Genomic DNA, 13,073 nt, shown 5'->3' with positions numbered 1-13,073 from the left:
CCCACAAGCCTTAATGAATGTTCCTATTAATTGATAAGATCAGGTAATCAGACATTGCTTTCCGATAGGGAATCCTCTGCTTTCTCTCTGTAGGAGTTGGGGAAGGTCCGGGCAGTAGCACCCCAGGGTGGGAGCCGGGACTGTCGGTTGTTGGTGGTCCCTGATGGACGCCCAGCACACAGGACATGCAGGGTCACTGTGAATGGATGGATTCTTGTGGTGCTTCCCAGCCACTTTATTGGTTATTGATTTTTCATATCTGGATCTATCATTGGTAATTAGGTTCCATTTTCCACTGTTCCTTATATATAGGACTATGTTGTGCAATGAATGAATAATGAATAATAGCTATGTCAGATCATTCACTAATTCTTCCAATGACAGTCCTAAAATCCACCAAATCCAGTAAGCATTCTTCTAGTGACTCCACCAGTGCAGCTATTTTGAGCAAACATTTGTTTGTGTGAGTGTGTTGTGTGGATGCTTTGTAGACACGAGTGATACAAGTGCTGTTATTGTAGCTTTGATGTTCTTTCCCGTGGTATTTAGACGCTGAGCACTGGATAGCCGCCTTTTGTATTGAAAAATAGAACTCTGGCGCCCTCTATAGCCAGCATTGAGGAATTGCACATTTATTGACTACGTTACACATGCTCTTTCCTTGTTGTAACTATAAAGTTTACAATCAGCCTAGGGCGATCATATCCACGGGGTTATGTCATTTTCTCTATTATTTCTCTACATGCAGTGTGTGCGCGTGTTTTCGATTGCACAGTTTATGTTTTTTTTTTAACTTTTACATGGGACTGTTGATAAATTACCTTTAACTCAGAAAGTCATATCGAATGCACAAATTTGCAAAGGACCTTCCTAATAAAGAGCATAATTTTATATCTGTGTGTACAACACAAGTTGTGTGACCGAGCCTTGCACTGTCCATTAGCTATCTATCTATACATATATTTACACACGCACATATATGCATCTATATATGCATATATATATACACATAGACCTACACACATATATACATGTACATATGTATACATACACACACATATACACACATGCACACACACACATATATATATATATATATATACACTCACACATATATATATACACACATTTATATACATGCACATACATATATACACACACATATATACACACACATATGTATCTATATATATATATATATATATATAAATATACTGTACGTGTGTGTGTATTTTTAGAAATAGGGAATGTAGAAAATGTTGAAGATCCCCATGATGCTTTCTTACCAGCTTCTGTAGCAGAGTTGAATTTGCAGGGTTTTGCTCCTTGTCTATATATGTTTCTGGCTTGGGATCATGTGGTAGATTTATCTGCAGATTGATGGGCATTAGCCAATAATAAGTTCTGATTCCAGCTCTTCTCAGGTCTGATATGAGGCATGGTGGCTTATAGCACAGGTGCTCCTCAGTGGAGGAGATGATGGGACTTCTTAGTGGTGAGACCTCCCTTGCGGTGGTGACCTGCCTACAAGCCCCACTCTGCTACTTTTCCTCTTGTCTAACATCACAATACAACCAAGTGGCTCTTCTATTAGTGGGAACTTTTCATTGACAGGGATGTGTGACAGGAGGAAAATAATTTGCAAGTCTCTGAAGGTTTGGAGGAGTGATCACAGGACAGGCTGTATTGTGACAGTGCTGCGCTGCTATGGTGAGATGTATCTTCAGATGAGCCAGTGACAATGCCATCTTCAAAGCCTCTCACAACAAGCAGCCTCACGTTTGATATTTTGATTCAATAGGACCTGAGCTTCACAAGATCCCCCTTCCCTGTTTATCACTTTCTTCCTCCTAGTTCTGATTTCTTCTCTCACCCAGTGTCTTTCTGGTGCCTGCTCAAATTAAGCTTGTCTTGTTTCCATCCTGACAACTGTTCCACGACTTGTCCTTCTTCAAGCTCCTCAAAGCCTCTCTCATCCCGCCTGATCTTCCCCAGCAATCGTTCTGAATTTGCTTCTTGTCTTGTAGCTGATGCTGAGAACGCTGAAGGATAATGGATTTAACTGGCACTTTGCAATGGCTGCGCCAGATCCATAGGAGCCGGGCTCTGTTTAACTGTTGTGGGGTTTGCAGGCTGGATAAGGTTAAAAAGCTAGAGTGAAATGCATGCAATGACTTTTACCTGCAACTATACCGTACTATGCTGCAGTGTGCCGTTTTAATATTAATACTGTATAAATTACAATATAGGCCATGAAATGACTTTTTACACTAGAAGATACTTTCCCACTGTTTTTTTTGGGGTGTAGGGTGTTTTTTTTGCAGTCTGGTGCAGTGTCTCACATGTGTAGAGTTTTTTTAACTGATCCTTTATGAACTTCAAAAAAATATACCTTTGCGAATATGATTTGATATATTTTTCCATTTTATTTTTAAATACCTGTCAGATCTATATAGGTGTGTAACTTAGCAGTAGCTCTTTCGTGGTAAATGATTAAACACACGCCTGGCGATATTTCATTTCACTACAATAATGTGCTCACTTGTCATACAGAAAGGAGCAGTGAATTCAGGACATGTCCTGTATAGGCCGTGTTCACACAGATTCTGCCTAATATGCCGGACACAATACAATAACATTCTGCACTGTTTTCTGTCCAGTAAATGATGGTCACTGTGATATGACCCCAACAAATCCCATTACAGTCAATGGGGTCCATTTGGCACTGTTGGTGTCTGTTAAGTGAGGGTTTCAGCTTTGACTACAAACAGTGCAAAATGAAGAAAAATGTAGGATGAAATGTGAACGGAGCCTTAAGTGTTTTCTTAAGGCCTCATTCAGACACTCAAGAATCGCTGTCATGTTCTGTGTTTCTCACATGTTCCCATTATAGTCTACGGAGCTCTTCATGTGTGTTTTTATGCAGGCTGTGTGTCCGCCCAAAAAAAATCGCAGAGACATTTTTGATCCGTGTCGCGAATGTAATTTACCCATCCAAGTCTATGGGTCTGTGAAAATCACAGAGAGCGCGCGGACCTCATCCGTCAGCGAGTAACATTGTAGTATAGGAGAATCCTTACTGAAAATCACCCCTGTCACCAATGGTAAAATCTCACACTGACCAAACACTCATGAGACTCCGATCTAAAAAAAAACACATTGATTTTACGTATGTAACAAAAATCATGAAAGTCTGAATGAGTCCTAAATATGATGCAGAACCGTAAGTATTTTCCGGTTACTCATTTTTTAAACTCATCCAAATTGATTGTCGTAAAATAAGTTGAAACAGTTTACATCAGATTTCTGCTCCCATAGACGTAAAATATTATATTTTCTGTTGACTTTTTATTACATCCCATGGAAAGAAACAGGATCAATCAAGCCATAGTCTGGTGTTACGTATGCGTCGTTATCTGTTCCGTTATTAGAACAGAAAATTAAAATAACAATGGTGCATGATTTGTCACATGACGCGCACTAACGGTACCCAATAGACCCTACTGACTATAGCGGTCTTCTTTTTATATTATTTTTTTTATATGTTTTGATGGTATCTGCAATGGAATCCTAAGAGTCCCAGATGCTGATGTCAGAGCAGCCTTCAACTAACGGAAATATTTCCTGTAGATGAAAAGTAATGATTGATGGAAGCATCTTAATGGATGTGATATTACAGCACTATCTGTACTGTAGGTGCACTCAGCATATAATGTAATAACTGCCTAATAAGTCATCGCTTATATAGAAAGATGACGTTTTCATTCATTTTAGGCATTTTACAGTGTCACGTATCGACAATAATGCACCATTAATAATCATTTATGTTGTATAGTACAGTATCTCACAATAAATATAATTCCTTATCCTTGTCACTTTTATAGCTCATTTTATAATGAGAAGCTGTCCCTTATTGCATTGATTTACTTATTTATTATGTTACTCCTTATACTAGTCTTATTCTCATTTAGAGTTTTTGCTGTTTTATTGTTCACGTACTTTGTCCTGTGCAAACGATGAAGATCCGTCAATTCATTCTTAACGATTTATTTTCCTGAAAAAAAAATCACTAGCGTGAGCAAACCCTTACCTTGATGTTCCTGCATAGAAATAATGAGCATAAATGTTTACCGTATATATTATTATACATCATCTTTATTATTATTTACCAGTCCTTTTAAATTAATGGCGATTTGCGTTTTCTTTTAGTTAAAATAACAGAACAAAAATAAAGAGGATTTTTTTTGCCAATATTACATTAACCTAACAAGGTTTTAATAATAATAATAATAATAATAATAATAAAAACAATAATAATAAAAACAATGATAATAATAATAAAGATAACAATGATAATAATAATAATTCTTATTCTCCTGCATTTTTCTTCTTTTCGGTATATCCTAAATTCTGTCTAGACTCATAGCGTGCTATTATTCGCTGGTATTATCCACATTGTGTATTTTAGTAAGCTGGGATTTGTTAGTGTTATATTATAATAGCAATATTATTAATAAGAATAATTCCTATATTTTTTATCCTAAGGCTCCATGACCCGAGTTTCCCTCTAGGTTATCTAACGGCCTTTATATTCCGATTTTACCCGAAGACAATGTAGCAGTCCGAGCCGCCGTCCCCATTACAGTCTCATTAATAAGAGCGTCTCTGAATCTGCGAACCCTGCAGAACTGCAAAATGACTTTTTACACTATGGCAGAGTTTAACAAAAGACGGCATAGTCTATGGATATTCGATTTTGTGTATCTTCCATACATAATGAGTATGGAAAAAAAAAAAAGAAAGCTTCCTAGTCAAAGGGCATCTTATTAGACGAGGTTGAATGTGGTTTTCTGCAGCCACACTAATTCAGAGGGAAAAAAAAAACATTTACAAATCATTAGTATTAGGCCTCCCCATTATACAGGCCTCTCTCACCCATTCCATTATCTTTCCTCTTCCATTTTCATGTAGCTAATTTTGCCTCTCCATTTTTATTGCTGTGCTTACTAACCTTTCAGCTGCGGTGGGTATAATAGAAGGGCAAACAATTTTCTCACAGTTAACTAGACGGCATAAATGTCACATGTTGCAAACTGAAGCCTATTTGCGAAAAGAAAAAGCGACAACAGCGAATACATAACATGCTGTAATCCCAGTGATTTGCTGCTGCCGGAGCTTCCCGCCACTGTAGCTTTCTGCTCGGAAGTGATGGATCGTTTACTGCAGCACTAAGCAAAGAAATAGTGGCCGGCACCACCGTCCATCTCGTGGCAATTGGCCTTTGCAGACAGCGTGCAATGATTGCAACTGGATTCTTAAAACTCGCCTTTTATTACATTTCTTACAACAACAAAAAAAGAACCCGCCATTGGCCGTCACATATATTCAACATTGATTTGGGCCCCAAGGTCCATAATGAGGTCCTTGGATGTCTTCTACAAAACACGAGGCCTATTGAATATTTAAGATAAGCATGATCCTCCTTTCTATGCATTCATTAATAATATAATAATATGTATTAAATATTACATTTTCAATACTTGATCAAAATAAATCCTATTAGGATAATAACTAGAACCCCCATATATTGCAAGAAGTATAGATTGTATAGTATCAGTGTTAACATTGCGTGTCAGTCTACTACATCTATCTACGGTGTACTCTATGCTTTCTTGGAGGCGATTTTGAAGCAAAAACTAAAATTTGAAGAGCCTAGTTCTATAAAATAGAATGTTCTTAAATAAATTCCTGCGCCGAATCGGGAGATTGTTCCCCCTTTCTATCAAAATGATAGAGAACGAGAAAGATGAAGGATTGGATTGTCACACAGTATGGGTCATAAATCCCATCCATCACACGACAACAGCATTTTACCTTTGGGTGGAATAATTTGGATATATTGGACAAAGGTCCATTGTTCACATTTGGAACAGGCATGGGGATAACGGCAGCCAACAGTTGTCTTAGGTTGTCCGAAGCACTCATTAACATACATGTTTGGCTCAGCCAAATATGCATGTTAATCCCTATGGATGAAATAGAGGAAGGGGCTGCCAAACACCTCTGGCACCACTTATCTCCTGGGGGGGAAACAATAAAATGATGTGTAAAAATTAAACATGGCCAATTTAATTGTCTCAAAGAGCGTAGATACCGGAGGATGCATGGATGATCCCATTGGCAGCTCATCAGGCTATCCTGTGAGCACAGAGTGTTTCCAGAAAAAAGAGAAAATATGCTCATCCTCTTAGATCTGTCTTCTTTGTTGGTGACCAGTTCAGGCCCAATCATGCAGTTTTGTAGTGTCTTTATTTTTTACCATTTAGTTTGCATATTGTGCCCTCCATAATGGGTTGGGGTGCATTTTAACATATTAATACCTTCTTTTTATTGTTGATGAACCCTGTAGCTGTGGTTGGTGTGCACACAGAGCTGATTGAGTCTCCTCGGACCCACCAGCTTCTACTCCCTCCATACAACCAGTGTTCACATGATAGCTAGGCCTACGGGAGCACTGTCGGTGCTTCCTAATCTGTATACCCGGAGCTTGTTCAGTGCTGTGAATAAAGCAATCAGGAAGGCAGAAAGAGTAATAAACACTCTCTGCCTTCTCTGTGGGGAGTATGGCTGTGATAGTCAGCTCCCCGCAGCTGCACAATCTCCTGCAAGCTGCAAACTCTACAATGACGTTTTAGAATGTCAGTGCAGAGTAAAGTGAGGACAGTCCGGATGTTTAAAGTCTATATCCAGTTCAGAAGTAGCATACAGCTGCTTAAGAATAGAAGGGAATAACTTATGTCTGTCTAAATGGTTATTGCCATTATACTAAATAGTAAAAATAAAAACATACCACTAATAGAGTTATTAAACTCCACATAGTAAAGAAGCGTTTTAAATTTAAACAAATAACTTTATTAACATGTAAAAACCACATACACTTAAAAAATGCCTCACAATCAAAATTAGTGAAAACCAGACAGAGGTCAGCTCACGAATCGGCAAAACACATACATCTTATGGTATCGTACATATGTCATATGTTACCTCAAAATTGGTAGGGCCCCCTAGAGGAAGCAGATGCGAAACGCGCGTCGGGGTTGACGGAGGTTCAGCGTGCCACGAGGCCAGGATTACGGCAAACACCGAGAGGTAATATGTATGAGATCAGATTCTGATCTCCTGATTGTGTTCATGTGTGGGCCGTACGGGAGATGCAATAGGGGTTTGTCTGGGGATTTTCTTGGCAGCTTTGTACTTTCCTTATATTGATACTGGCGATACATGCAGGTTATATGGGCCATCCCTGGTGATTGGATTAGCGTTTCAATACGGATATAAGGTCTATCCATGCCAGATTTAACACTGGGCAATTGCCCTTGAAATGGGGGAGTAATTGTATCTCTCCATTTGTGGTAAGGGGATAGGAGTATACAGTGTGCTTTGACATTTTTTTGATAGTCGCAGACAGTGCCCTACCTGCACCGGTATTTTAAAACTATTTACATTGCGTGGCCCTACCAATTTTGAGTTATTTGTTTAAATTTAAAACGCTTCTTTACTATGTGGAGTTTAATAACTCTATTAGTGGTATGTATTTAGTATCTTTGGAGTGTTGCCCATCCTGGTTGTAGGGGAAATGGGCTGGTGCTTTGTGCTTACTAAATAGTAAAAATGCTAATTTATAATAAAGACAAGCAACTTTGCAATTTACTGTTTATTAAAAATCCTTTCTTGATTACTGCTCGTTGCATAGATTACTGGTTACCTCTGCTGTCTTGTTAGCAGTGGACATCTCCTAGGCGAGGAGCACAGTGCTTACAAGCTCTTTTCTATATAGCTTGTGATCACTGCCCAGAAGATGGCCCAGTCAATGGGGGCACTCAGTGTGCTTTTCTAATGCTGCAAAGGAAAAGCTCCGGAGACCTCACAGTTTGGCCAGAGACATGACCATTCCGCTGGTCTGAACAGCAATCAAGCAGGAGAGCACCACCCCCTTCCAAGCAAGAAGCCAACAGGCTGGAGAGCGGTAGGCTCCTGAACCATGAACATGACTACTATACAGTGACTATAAACATTGGCTCTGCTCTTCTGTAGGAGAGCAATACAGGAGACAGAGAAGAGAAAGGTGAGAGGAGGAGAGACAGGAGAAAGAAAAGAGGAGACATAAGAGAGAAGAGGGAGCACCTTAACTGAAAAGAGCTTTTTTTTATTATATTTGCCTTCCAAAAAAATCATATGTACCAGAAAACAAGGTTAAAAGAACAATAAAATCTGTCCCACATACAACAAAGCCTCACACAGCCAAGAAAACTATATTGCTGCTGAAACGTGGAGAAGCAAAAACTAACGTAATTCACCGGTGATGAAGACAATTTCAGGTCTAGTCATTTCAGGGTTAACCTCGACCTGTATTTCCACCTTCACAAAATTGGAGATTGTCATAGAACTGTGTATATATATATATATATAGTACGGACCAAAAGTTTGGACACACCTCATTTAAAGATTTTTCTGTATTTTCATGACTATGAAAATTGTACATTCACACTGAAGGCATCAAAACTATGAATTAACACATGTGTCGTTTTCATATGAATACAATTCAATTGTTAACCCGTAGCATGCAATTCACATCCGATCTCCATGCGAACGGCTTCTGATTGCAATGCGATTTTAACATGAGCTTTTATATAGAGCAATTCACTATGTAATTTACATAGTTTTCCAAATAAATATTCTTCAAGATATATATGTATATATGGTCTCTAATCTGAGCTGCTGTTAACCTGCGATTTCTGAGGATGGTGAATCAGATAAACTTATCTTCAGAAGCAGAGGTGACTCTTGGTCTTTCTTTCCTGGGGCGGTCCTCATGTGAGCCAGTTTCTTTGTAGCGCTTGATGGTTTTTGCCACTGCACTTGGGGACACTTTCAAAGTTTTCCAAATTTTTCAGACTGACTGACCATTATTTCTTAAGTGATGGCCACTCCTTTTTCTTTACTTAGAATTTGTATTATGGCAAGAAAAAAGCAGCTAACAATCTATTCAGTAGGAATATCAGCTGTGTATCCACCAGACTTTGTACAACACAACTGATGGTCCCAACCCCATTCATAAGGCAAGAAATCCCACTTATTAAACCTGACAGGGCACACCTGTGAAGTGAAAACCATTCCCAGTGACTACCTCTTGAAGCTCATCAAGAGAATGCCAAGAGTGTGCAAAGCAGTCATCAAAGCAAAAGGTGGTTACTTTGAAGAACCTAGAATATAAGACATATTTTCAGTTGTTTCACACTTTTTTATTAAGTATATAATCATGAAAATACAGAAAAATCTTTAAATGAGAAGGTGTGTCCAGACTTTTGGTCTGTACTATATATATATATATATATATATATACATATATATATATATATATATACAGTATATATATATATATATATATATATACACTAGATGGTGGCCTGATTGTAACGCATCGGGTATTCTAGAATATGCATGTCCACATAGTATATTGCCCAGCCACGTAGTATATTGCCCAGCCACGTAGTATATTGCCCAGCCACGTAGTATATTGCCCAGCCACTTAGTATATTGCCCAGCCACATAGTATATTGCCCAGCCACATAGTATATTGCCCAGCCACATAGTATATTGCCCAGTCACGTAGTATACAGCACAAAGCCACGTAGTATACTGCCCAGTCACCTAGTATATAAATAATTAAAATAAAAAATAGTTACATACTCACCTTCAAGAGGGGATTGAAGCGGCTGGTTACCGATGCTCCTCACGCGCTCCGGTCTGAAGATTGCATTGTGATCTCATGAGATGATGACGTAGCGGTCTCATGAGACCGCGCGTCATCATCTTGCGAGACCGCAATGCATGGAGCGGTCACCGGGGCGTAGCGAGGAACATCGGTAACCGGCTGCTTCGATCCGGGGGCTCCAGAAGGTGAGTATGTAACTATTTTTTATTTTTTTTATTATTTTTAACATTAGATCTTTTTACTATTCATGCTGCATAGGCAGCATGAATAGTAAAAAGTTGGTCACACAGGGTTAATAGCAGCGTTAACCGACTGCGTTACACAGCGGTCAACGCTGCCATTAACCCTGTGTGAGCGCTGACTGGAGGGTAGTACGGAGCGGACACTGACTGCGGGGAGGAAGGAGCGGCCATTTTTTCGCCGGACTATGGCCGTCGCTGATTGGTCGCGGCAGCCATGACAGGCAGCTGGCGAGACCAATCAGCGACTTGGATTCCATGACAGACAGAGGCCGCGACCAATGAATATCCATGACAGACAGAAAGACAGACAGACAGAAGGACAGAAAGATGGAAGTGACCCTTAGACAATTATATAGTAGATATACAAAAAGTGGATCAAATCTGTCCAGAGATATTCTACAGTAAAATATTATATTCATGCCTGAGTACCACAATAGCTGCAGATCACTGCACTTTTTTTTACAAAAAATAAAAACACATCTAGAGCCTAGAATATCCATAATTCTATTGAATTAATTACAGATCTCTTTACGTGATCCAGATTAGATTTCGTCAAATTATGGTGTGTGTCATTGCTGAGATTTTGGAGCTAAATATGAACATTAATATAGGGACTCTCCCTTACTATGGTGTTTGATAACTTACATGGTAACATCGGTCCCTTCCACATGGACCCATATAAATTGTTTTCTGGCCACAAATACGTAAGTTCAGATGTGGTATTTGCAGAAATTTAGTACAAAATCTTTGCATTGCAGAAATAAAGCATTAATATGAATTGTAAATAAATTATTATTCTCGAGAAGATAAACGGCCCTCACTGGGTAATGGCTGTAAAATAAATACTTTGATATTATTACTTGTGGAACTTCTGTGAGATCTTACACTGTATAGGATATCCTGGACTCATTTACATGCTGTGCGCAGCCTCCTCTTTACTATGTAATTAGGCATTAAACATCACGGTAAGAACGGATCTGCAAAGCATGATGGGCACATTATCAAAGAATACAAGAACACCGGTATTTAGCAGTGGGAAAGCTGCACGCATCTGTCCTGGAACTCAGCATAATGGGTATGTATGAAAAGCAATGTATTCAGTGTTTATATCAGCAGAATACATTGCATGCAGTGTTTTGGAATGCCAGACTCTCTTAGGCCAGTCTCACACATCCAGATAATTCCGGTTTTGGAGAAATTGGTACCGGAGTTATCCGTGTCTGTGTGCTCACGTGGCACATCAGTGCGGCAGCCGTGTGCCACCTGAGGACCACATGGACCATGCAGGAGAGACTGCGCTGTCCCTTGCATGTGGTGCTGAAGTCGGCATTCTTCCCTTCTGTCCGGCTCGGCTGAAAGCAGCGCTTGCAGGAGAGAAGGGATGAAAAATCAAGGTTTTTTTGTTAAAAATAAAGTTTGGGGTCACCTCCCACCTATCACCCCCCATGCGCTCGCTCGCTTGCAAAGAAATACTCACCCAGCTCCCGCGACGCCTTCTCTCAGCGCCGGCAGCTCATCCTGTGTGAGCGGTCACGTGGTACCGCTCATTACAGTGATGAATATGCGGCTCCACCCCTATAGAAGGTGGAGCCGCATATTTATCACAGTAATGAGCGGTACCACGTGACCGCTCACACAGGACGAGCTGCCAGCTCTGAGAGGAGGCGTCGCGGGAGCTGGGTGAGTATTTCTCTGCAAGCGGGTGGGCGCACGGGGGGTGAGAGGCAGGAGGTGACCCCAAACTTTAATTTAAACAAAAAAAACCTTGATCTTTCATCCCTTCTCTCCTGCGAGCGTTGCTTTCAGCCGAGCAGGACAGAAGGGATGAATGGCGGCTTCAGCACCACACACAGGGGACAGCACTTACTGTAGCGCTGTTCCGTGTGGTCCTCAGGCGGCACACAGATGGCACACAGACAGCATCCGTGTGCGGTACGTGTTTACACAGACCCATTGACTTTAATGGGTCCGTGTGATCCGTGCGCTCCCACGAACACTGACATGTCTCCGTGTTTTCCAAACGGACACATGGTCCATGAAAACACGCTGACATGTGCAGAGACACATTTATTTTAATGTGTCTACGTGAGTCAGTGTCTCCGGTACGTGAGGAAACTGTCACCTCACGTACCGGAGCCACTGACGTGTGAAACCAGCCTTATATAGGTCTTATCCAATGATTAACAGTGAACCAACAAATTTTCATTTTTTTCACACTTTCCCTCTTTTGTTAACATAGTCATATGAGGGCTTCTTTATCTTCTGTGGCCAGTAGAGTCTGGTAGATCAATTCACAGAGAATCAAATTCCTAAAATTCACGGACATTCGACCACTTTGCAAAAATAAATTATTCGTCACCATTTCCGACATTGCTGAAGCATAAGTGAGAGGGCTAATCTTATTTTAGATAGTCGCGCTGGCTTTCCCATAATGCTCTGCAGTTGTGACATACCCTGTACCATATAATCATACCTTGTATATGGGTGGTCAGTACCAAGGTCATCAAAGATCACTCGTTCAAAAAGGAGAATAGGACTAGCAGGTTGTACGGCAGAGTTAGCTTCCATCTCCAGACTCCAAAAAGGTAAGTGGAAAATATGTATATGATATTGAAATTTCTCTCTTTTCCAGTAATGAGATGGGTGTGAATTTATTTGTCATAAATGTATTTTTTTGATCAAAATTTGACAAAGCCAACATATTTGGATTTTAAAAGATCTGCGCATCTCTAGTGACAAGTAGCAGTTTTTTTGAAAGACGCTGTCCAATTTACCATACATTGTACTGGCAAACCAAAAACAAAAATTGGTGGAATCAAATTTTTTTCACCAGCTCACAAATTGTTATATTGTTTTTATGCAGTTCAATGTGTTATAAAAATGACCCGGTAACATGATTTTCCAGGTCAGTATGATTACAGTATGATACAACATTTATATAATTTATTTTATATTATACTGCTGTTTTTTAAAAAATCAGTAGTTCGATGTGAGCAATGAGACGACAATTTAATGCAAAGCCTGTAGTAGTAGAGCTAAGCCAAAAAGCTTCATAC

The sequence above is a fragment of the Ranitomeya imitator genome, chromosome 5, assembly GCF_032444005.1.
Source record: "Ranitomeya imitator isolate aRanImi1 chromosome 5, aRanImi1.pri, whole genome shotgun sequence".
NCBI classification, from domain to species: domain Eukaryota; kingdom Metazoa; phylum Chordata; class Amphibia; order Anura; family Dendrobatidae; genus Ranitomeya; species Ranitomeya imitator.
Note: the sequence above shows the minus strand (reverse complement) of the source record.